This window comes from Gossypium raimondii, chromosome 4 (genome assembly GCF_025698545.1).
Source record: "Gossypium raimondii isolate GPD5lz chromosome 4, ASM2569854v1, whole genome shotgun sequence".
In the NCBI taxonomy this organism is placed as follows: Eukaryota; Viridiplantae; Streptophyta; class Magnoliopsida; order Malvales; family Malvaceae; genus Gossypium; species Gossypium raimondii.
In genome coordinates this window covers 11,141,527-11,151,581 of record NC_068568.1, presented here as the reverse complement: position 1 = coordinate 11,151,581, position 10,055 = coordinate 11,141,527, and the positions used below count along the sequence as shown (strand labels likewise).

The following is a 10,055-nucleotide window of genomic DNA, read 5'->3' as shown; positions in this document are numbered from 1 at the left end:
TGCTGTTGACTGTGCCACCAGACTTTGCTTCTTAGAACTCTAGCAAAACATGCCTGAGCCAAGGCTAAATGCATATCCAGATGTGCTCCTCATGTCATCACATGATCCTGCCCAATCACTATAGACATAGCCTATTAACTTCATGTTTTCAGCTCTTTTGAACATAACACCATGGTTAATGGTGCCTTTGATGTACCTCAGCACTCGTTTAGCTGCTTGAAAGTGTTGATTGTTGCAGCAATTCATGTATCTGGATAGCACATTAACTGCAAACATAATGTCAGGTCTTGTTGCAGTCAAATACAGTAGACTACCAATGAGACTCTTATACATTGTCTCACAAACTGGTTCATCAGTTTCTTGCCTTGATAGCTTCATTCCAACAGCCATTGGTGTGCTCGTAGGCTTGCAATTCTTCATAGAGAACTTGTTCAAGACTTTCATAGCAAAGGAACTCTGGCTGAGAAGGATTCCATTAGCTGTTTGCTTCACTTCCATTCTTAGGAAGTAGTTCATTATGCCTAAATCAGACATTTCAAACATATTCATCATTTTCTTCTTGAAATCATGCAGCATGTTCTTATCTCCTCCAGTTACCAACAAATCATCAACATAAAGTAACAAGATAAGCTGAGTCTCAGCTTGATTTTTCTTCACATACAATGTTGGTTCACTGGCACTCCTCTCGAATTCCAAACTGAGCAAGTAGGAATCAATTCGAGCATACCAGGCTCGAGGGGCCTGTTTCAGGCCATACAAGGCCTTTCTCAACTTGTAAACCATGTGTTCTTTGCCAGTGACTTCAAACCCTTGAGGCTGCTCAATGTAGATCTCTTCTTCTAAGAAACCATTGAGAAATGCAGACTTCACATCAAGCTGATGAATGGTCCACTGATGTTGAGCAGCCAAGGCAACTATCATTCTCACTGTATCAAGCCTGGCTACTGGTGCAAAAGTTTCCAGGTAGTCCAGACCATACCTTTGGCTAAAACCTTTGACAACAAGCCTGGCCTTCAGTTTGTTCAAACTGCCATCTGCATTTTGTTTTGCTCGATAGACCTATTTCACTCCAATGGTCTTCTTTCCAGCTGGCTTGTCAACCAGCTCCCATGTCTGATTCTTTTGAATCATGCTGATTTCATCAAGCATAGCTTGTTTCCAACCTTCATCTGCCTCAGCCTCTTCAAAACAAGTAGGTTCTGTTATAGCAAGCTGTGCCCTTTCATAAATTTCATCCAGGGTCCTTGTTCCTCTCACAGGCACATCATCAACATCCATTTCAGGACCAAGCTGCTCGAATTCAGCTTGATTAAGCACCAGGTCTTCTGAAACTGCCTCTGGTTCATTCTTCTCCCAGTTCCAGCAAGCCTTTTCATCAAAGACAACATCTCTGCTTACCTGAACTTTGCTTGTAAAGGGATCCAGAACCCTGTAGCCCTTTTTATCTGAGCTATAACCCATTAGGATACCTGGTTGAGCCCTTTTTGAGAGTTTGTCCTTGTTTGCTGCTGGTATTTGTGCATAGCACAAGCAACCAAACACCTTCAGGTGTGCCAATGAAGGTTTGAAGCCAAACCATGCCTCAAAAGGTGTCTTGTGTGCAAGAGCCTTGGTGGGAAGCCTATTCAGCAGATAAACGGTAGTGTTTACTGCCTCAGCCCACATGGTCTTGGGCAGTTTCTTCTCAAACAGGAGACATCTGGCCATATCCATCAGACTTCTGTTCTTCCTTTCAGATACCCCATTCTGCTGGGGTGTGTACACATTTGTAAGCTGGTGTTTGATGCCAGCATCACTGCAAATGGCTTGGAACTGAGCTGAAGTGTACTCAGTACCATTGTCTGACCTTATCGATTTCAGCTTGCAGCCTGTTTGTGTCTCTACAGCAGTTTTAAACTTCACAAACACTTAAGCTACCTCAGACTTGTATTTCAAGAAGAAAATCCAGCAAAACCTTGTAAAATCATCAATAAAGAGAATGAAATACCTGTTTTTGCTGAGTGATTCAGTTCTCATAGGTCCACACACATCAGAGTGCACTAGCTGCAATCTTTCAGTGGCTCTTCATGCTGAGTTTGTTGGGAATGGCAGTCTTGCCTGTTTTCCCATCTGGCACACTTCACACACATCATCATGCTCCACTGAGCTGGTGAAGTTCTCTGCCAAGCCTTCTTTGGCCATTCGAACCATTGATCTGAAGTTGGCATGCCCGAGCCTTTGATGCCAAAGCTTGGAATCATCAACAGAGCCTGTGTATGCTGACTTTGAGTCATTTGGCCAGTGCACCTCAAAGCATTTGTCAGTCATTGTGATTGTCATAAGGCTTGATCCACTTGGATCAGCAATGTGGCACTGTTTGTCCTTGAACACAACAGAATAGCCTTTCTCGAGCAATTGAGCTATCTTTGAGAAGGTTTCACAATCTCGAGCACCAAAAGCACATTTGGAATAATCTTGTTGCCTGTAGGAGTACATATCAGCACCTCTCCTCTTCCTTCAGCCCTTATGAACTGACCATTTCCAACCTTGACCTTGGTTTTGCAACTTCTATCCAAGGTTTTAAACAAGGAGGCATCTGGTGACATGTGGTTAGTGCAACCACTGTCTAATAACCAGCCTTTTGAGCATTTCTTCTCAGCAGCTAAGCAAGAAACAGTAAAGACCTGCTCTTCTCGGTCACTACTGTCCTCAGCTACTCGAGCTTCAACCTTTGGTTGTTGAAATTGACTCTGCCTTGGCTTGGTTTTGTTTTTGCAAACCCTCTCAAAATGGCCTTTCTTCTTGCAGTGTTGACATACTGCATCTGGCCTGAACCAGCATCTATCTTCTGGATGACCTGGCCTCTTGCAATGTCTGCAGGGCTGGTCATTGGTCCTTGCAGCATCAGGCTTAGGCCTGCTTTTCCAAAGCTTTTTGCCTCTTGGAGCATTGGTGCTCGAGGCTTCTCTGGCCTTGGCATTGAATGCACCTTCCTGGTGATCTTCAGCTCTGCTAGCTCTTCTTTGTTCCTGAGCATAAAATGTGTTGATTAGCTCGGTCAGGGAGATGCTAGCTAGGTCTCTTGAGTCCTCTAGAGAGGATATATTGGCCTCATATCTCTCAGGCAAAGTGGAGAGGACTTTCTCCACTATTCTTGCCTCATCAAAGTGCTCACCAAGGAGCCTTATACTGTTAACCACTGCCATGATTCTATCTGCATACTGCTTCACTGTTTCTTCTTCCTTCATCTTCAGATTCTCGAAATCCCTTCTCAAATTCAACAGCTGTTGTTGACTTGTCCTCTCAGTGCCTTGAAACTCCTCCTTAAGCTTGTCCCAGGCCTGTTTTGGAGTCTCACAGGCCATAATCCTTGTGAAAATCACATCTGACACTGAGTTCTGGATGCAAGACGTGGCCTTATGCCTCTTGGTTCTCTCATCAGCATGCTGCCTGATTTGAGCCACTATTGGATTGGCTCTAAGTGGCTCTGGTTCAACATCTGAGTTGACCACCTCCCACAGATCAAAAGCCTGCAGGTAGGTTTTCATTTTGACCACCCATATGTGGTAGCCTTCTCCATTGAAGACTTGAGGTGCAGCTGGTGAAAAGCTTGATGAAGCCATAGATTTGTATAACAGATCCCTTAAGAAGTAAGCTCTAGATACCAATTGTTGGTGTTGGAGGTAGTAGCAAGCTGCTGAAGCTTTGCTTGGACAGCAAGCCTCGAGGCTTGGAGAAGAAACAATCGAGCAAAGAAAAACAGAAAGAAAAATGCAAGTAGGAAAACAGAAAAGAAAAGAGATAATTTGAATGAAAAATAAGCTAATTTTCATTAACATTCAAAGAGGCTCAATACCATTACATATATGAGATAACACATCACAAAAATAGACAAGTTACCACCTAATCTTGTACCTAACACCACTAAATTACATTGAAACTTGATAATATGACTTGCTCAAGTTGTATTGCTGAATTATCAGTCAATCAACATCAAAGATACATCAAAATGTTTACCTACTTAGTTCAATTTGAACTAAATCACAAAAGGCTTAAAGAGTAACAAAATGCAACAAGCAAATCAGCAACTTCATTCTCCAACTGCTGCACACCACAGCCCGATTGCCTGCTGCCATTTCTTCCAGCATGGCCACCTTTGCATGTCGTGCATGGCCACCTTTTCATATCGTGCATGGCCACCTTTGCATTGGAACTAAACTCAACACTTTCCTTTGTTAAGTGCTTCAAACTTACTGCAGAAAGGCTCTCATCTTTCTATCTAACATCCCGATTCAGACCTATTACCATCTCCAGACAACACGTTCACTTGTGGCTTTTATGTTGTTGGTTTTACTAACTCAAAGGAGAAAACAGTTGTTTGGATGGCTAATTATGACAAACCCGTCAATGGCAAAGGTTCGAGAGTTTCTCTGCGACGGGATGGTGCCCTTGTCCTGACTGATGTCGATGGCTCCACTATATGGCAGACCAACACCAGCTCCACTGATGCTCAACAGGCAGAGCTTTTGAATAATGGAAATCTGGTTCTTAAGAACTCATCTGGCAAAATTCTATGGCGAAGTGTTGAAGATGAGGAGGAGCAAAGGAAGAAAATAGAGAGCACAGGACAATGAAGCAAGATGCAAGAAATATTTTTACTTGCTCATGAATGTGCAGCAAGGGAGCTTATGGCTGATAGCTCATTTTGCTCATTCATTCAACTAGAAAAAACAATACATTTATAGCCAAATACATCACCAAATACTACCTACTACCACTAATCCTACTTTGAAACAAGTAAAACTTAACTTGCACACAAGCTGATTATGTCAATCAACACCTAAAAACATCAAAACACTACCAACTTAGTTCATTTTCAACTAAGTAGCTTAACAAAGTAACTAAACAACCTTACTGTTACAGCAAGCATACATGTTACAGCATGTTTACAAGCCGCATGCACTTAACCAAAAATATAACAGCAGCATGGTTGGTCAATTATCAACACTCCTCCTTGGACTCCATGCTGCAAATACCAATCATTCATCAAGTTTTTTTAACTTGGCAGTCCTTGATGCTTTTTTTCAAGCTGACTCTGCTCAAGCAATTCATTTTCAACCTTGGCTTCATTCTCAACCAAGTCTGACTTACACACTTTACTATCCCAATCTTTTGTGCCAAAAATTTGTTCATCAAATGGAGTCTTGTCCTCCTTCACAGCCTTGGTTGACAACTTGCCTTCAAACACATCTTGCCTTGTTTCTTTGTTCATTATAGTCTTGTTTCTTCTTGCACATACTCCCTCCTACTGTGGAGTGTCTTCATGCACATACTCCATCAACTCTTCCTTCAGCTTATCCCAAGCTTGTTTGGGAGTCTCACAGGGGTGAGCTGTTGTTGTCTTTTTTACAAGCAGCCCTCAAAGACTTGGGCTCATGATACCATTTGTTGGGGATGAGGAGGAGCAAAGGAAGAAAACAGAGAGCACAGAACAATGAAGCAAAATGCAAGAAATATTTTTACTTACTTACAAATGTGCAGTAAGGGAGCTTATGGCTGATAGCTCATTTTGCTCATTCATTCAACTAGAAAAAACAATACATTTATAGCCAAATACATCACCAAATACTACTTACTACCACTAATCATACTTTGAAACAAGTAAAACTTAACTTGCACACAAGCTGATTATGTCAATCAACGCCTAAAAACATCAAAACAATACCAACTTAGTTCATTTTCAACTAAATAGCTTAACAAAGTAACTAAACAACCTTGTTTATTAAAGAAGCATAATCTTCTTGACATGTTTATAAGCTGCATGCACTTAAACAAAAATATAACAGCAGTATGGTTGACCATTTTTCAACACAAAGCTTTGATTTCCCTACAGATATACTTCTTCCCCAACTCTTTGCCAGGAGTAAAAGGTTGATTTCCAGGTTAGGAAACGGAAATTATGCTGCTGGATATTTCATTTTTTGCTTTGATAACGATAATGTCTTGAAGTTGATGTATGATGGGCCTGATACTTCAAGCTTGTATTGGCCTGACGTTGACAATACTATCTTTGGAAATGGAAGAATGAGCTATAACAGTAACAGAGTTGCATCTTTAGATGACGTGGGGAGGTTCTCGTCAAGTGATCAGTTAGAATTCAGTGCTTCTGATTTGGGTTTGGGGATCAAAAGGAGGCTAACAATTGATTACGATGGAAACCTCAGGCTATATAGCTTGAATTATGTAACAGGTTTGAGGACGATCACCTGGGAAGCTGTTCTACAATAGTGTCAAGTGCATGGAATTTGCGGAAGGAACGGGATCTGTGTCAATACACCGAGCCCAAAATACTCTTGCCTGCCTAGATATGAGATGACCGACCCAAGTAACTGGAACAAAGGTTGCAAGCCCAGGTTCAATAAAACCTGTTCAGCGTCCCAACAGCCGATGACATTCATGGAGATTCCTCACGTGGATTTCTACAGGTATGATATCATTTATAACATTAACAAGACATTTTGATTGGTGCAAGAATGTATGCATAAATGATAACTCTTGTCAAGCATTTAGCTATAATAAGATAAAAGGGGAAGGAAAATGTTATACGAAAGCTGCATTGTTAAATGGTTACAAGTCTCCTAAAGTTAGAGTCACCACATATTTGAAAGCACCTTTGTGTTTAGAAACATTTGAATACACCATTCCCAATGGCACTGGTCTTACATGCAGCACAAAAGGACCTAAACCTGTGACAAGCTTTTCTTCTATGTACGCAGCCAAAGTTAAAAGGATGAAATGGGCTTATCTATATTGGTTTGCCTTTGTTATTGGTGCAATTGAAATGATTTTCATAGTGTCAGGTTCGTGGCTTCTTTTCAAGAGACATGATGTGTCTGATGTGGTTAAAGAAGGTTATCGTGTGATAGCTAGCCAATTCACGAAGTTTAGCTATTTCGAACTTAAGAAAGCCACCAGTAACTTCAAAGAAGAGCTAGGTAAAGGAGCCTCCGGAGCTGTGTTTAAGGGTGTCTTGGCAGACGAAAGAGTGGTTGCTGTAAAGAAATTGGGAGATGCATATCTATCAGAGGAAGTTTTTTGGGCAGAAATGAGCACAATTCGGACAATCTACCACATGAACCTTGTGAGAATGTGACGATTTTGTTCAGAGTGTAGACATAGACTCTTGGATTATGAGTACGTAGAGAATCAGTCATTGGACCAACATCTTTTCTCGAGTAATGTTATTGGGTGGAAAGAGAGGTTTAAAGTTGCCTTAGGGACGGCTAAAGGTTTGGCCTATCTTCACCATGAGTGCTTAGAATGGGCTATACACTGCGACGTGAAACCTGAAAATATACTTTTGGATGGAGAATTCGAGCCCAAAATTTTAGATTTTGGACTAGCAAAACTGTCTCAAAGGGATCGCAAGAACCCTGAATTCTCTCGTATATGAGGAACAAAAGGTTATATGGCTCCTGAGTGGGCATTAAACCTTCCAATCACTGCAAAAGTTGATGTATAGAGTCGTGATCTTGGAGCTAGTGAAAGGCAATCGACTATCCAATTGGGTGTTGGAGGATGGCGAGCAGCAGGAAACTGAAGTGACGAAGTTTCTCAGGGATATCAAAAGAAAAATTCAGAGTGAAGAGGTGGCATGGATAGAAGATAGAGTGGATACAATATTGAATGGAGAATTCAATAGAAACCAAGCTGAGAAAATGAACGAAATTGGAATTTCTTGCATGGAGGAAGATAAAACAGGAGACCAACAATGGATTCCATTGTCCAAGCTCTATTGGAATGTGAAGAGGGAGCTAGAGTCCAGAGCAATCTTGACCCTCGTAGCAGCATCTGAACTGCAAATTTATTTTCAAGCTATCCAATTTGGTAATTTGTGTTTTTAAGATATCATATATTCCGAGTGATCCATCTCACAGAATACCCTCTGCGGACTTCATCAGAAATTAGCTTGACACATCCCTTTGGAGCCTGGAGGGGGTTTCCATCCCACATTTTTCACCACCATCATTTGTAGTTTTTGCTCTCACACCACTACATGTTCAACTTATTCTCTAATTAATCCTTTGAATAGTCTTCCATGATAATACATCTTCACATGGTTCAACTGATTATTGATGTATTCATGCTATGCAGCTTAATCTCGCGTTTTAAACTATTACACCTATGAGATCCAGAGATTTTAGTTTAACAACTTCACAATTTTAATAATTTGTCAATGTAATGTTTTGAAATTTATATATGGCTCTTGAATTCAAAATTTTAGATTTGGAAAATTAAAACAATTCAAATATAAGATTTTTACTCATTTGGATTTTAATTTCCACTTTTGAAATTTAGAAATTAATTGTTTAAAAACTATAAATGAATGGATAAATTATAGATCTATCAAAGGGTCGAGTAGACCGTCTAGCCCGATAGACCCGACTCAAGTCTGGTTGGGTTTGAACAAGGATTTTATACCTCGAGCTGACTCGGTCTGGTCCGAATTAATTTAAATAATTAAAATCATTTTTAAAATTTAAATTTATTATAAAATATCTACTAAATATTTTTTTAATAGTAAAAGGAGCTTTTTGGGCATGCCTAGGCAAGGAATTTTTTTGAAACTGAGCTTCAGCCCGACCCGGCATGACACAACCCATGGACAACTTTAGTAAACTATATCATTAGTCACTCAACTATTAGCGTGTTTCTATTTTGGTCACTAAACCATAAAAATTTTCTATTTCGCCATTAACGTTTTAGATCATTTATGTTTTGGTCACTACCTGTTAAATAGTAAACAAAAATATGACGTGTCAATTTTCTAACCGGTATAATAATTAATTTAGTCCCCAATATTTACATATTATATCAATTTGATCCTCAAAAACATTAAATATAAATATAATTAAATTATTATATATTATGAGAAAATACAAATATAATATTATTTATATATAAATATTATGCTTGAATCATATTGTTCCTTTTATGTTTATAAAGAAATTTTGAATCAAATATCCTGATGCTCCACGCTATGCATCTTTGATTCATAAATATTTTACTTTTTATTTACATAAAATAAAAAAATACGTTAATCATAAATAGTTTATTCTTATATATTTCTATATAGTGAAAGATATTATGTGCTTAAGCTTGTTTGAATCGATGTTGCAATAACAATATCAATAGACCAATATTAATAGACCTGGACGATGTTAGAAGGTAGGCAGAGGTTTTAGCCACACCAAAATTGAAAAATTACATTTTTAACCTTGGATATGTATAAAATTATAGGGTAAATTATGCTCATGGTCACTCTAAAATAGGGTATGTTCTATTTTGGTCACTCCAATTTTTTCTCAATTTAGTTACTTGAAGTAAGATAATTGTGCGATTTAGTCACTGTTGTTAAAATTTTCGTTTTCTTTTAACAAATTGCTAACGTGGCACAATAAGTGACTGACACGTGGCAATTTTTTTGTTGAATATTGACTAAAGTTTAGGGACCTTTCTATAAAGTTCAGGGGGAAATTATCTTGGACTAATTATAAAGAGGTCCTTAAACTTTAGTCAAAAGTCAACAAAAAAATGGCCACGTGTCAGTCACTTACTGTGCCACATCAGCAATTCGTTAAAAGAGGTAATTTTAATGGCAATGACTAATTCGTACAATTATCTTAATTCGAGTGATTAAATTAAGAAAAAATTGGAGTAATCAAAATAGGACAAACCTTATTTTAAAGTGATCATGGTGTAATTTATGCAAAATTATATGTTAGTGTATGGTAAAATTGCACATTAACTCCTTAATATGACAAGATTTTGAAAAATCTTTTAAAATTATAAAACTATTAATTAAGAAAAAGAGTAAAATTATATTTGAACTTTTATAAAATATATAAGTTAAGAGAAATAACCTCCCAACAGAACTAGAATTCATTCGAATTTTTTTCTACATTCAGTTTCACTAAACCTTAGATAGTATTTTATTACAATATAGCCAAGAGAAGAAAAAAAGTAGGCGGTTGTATATATGTACATGATGAGACAAGATGTGAAGAATGAAACAG

General features: G+C 38.6%; 1 pseudogene; it reads left to right on the top strand.

Moving 5' to 3' along the window:
* The first annotated feature begins 4,046 nt into the window (after positions 1 to 4,046).
* LOC105779045 (putative receptor protein kinase ZmPK1) lies at positions 4,047 to 7,834 on the top strand (annotated as a pseudogene).
* Positions 7,835 to 10,055: the final 2,221 nt, after the last annotated feature.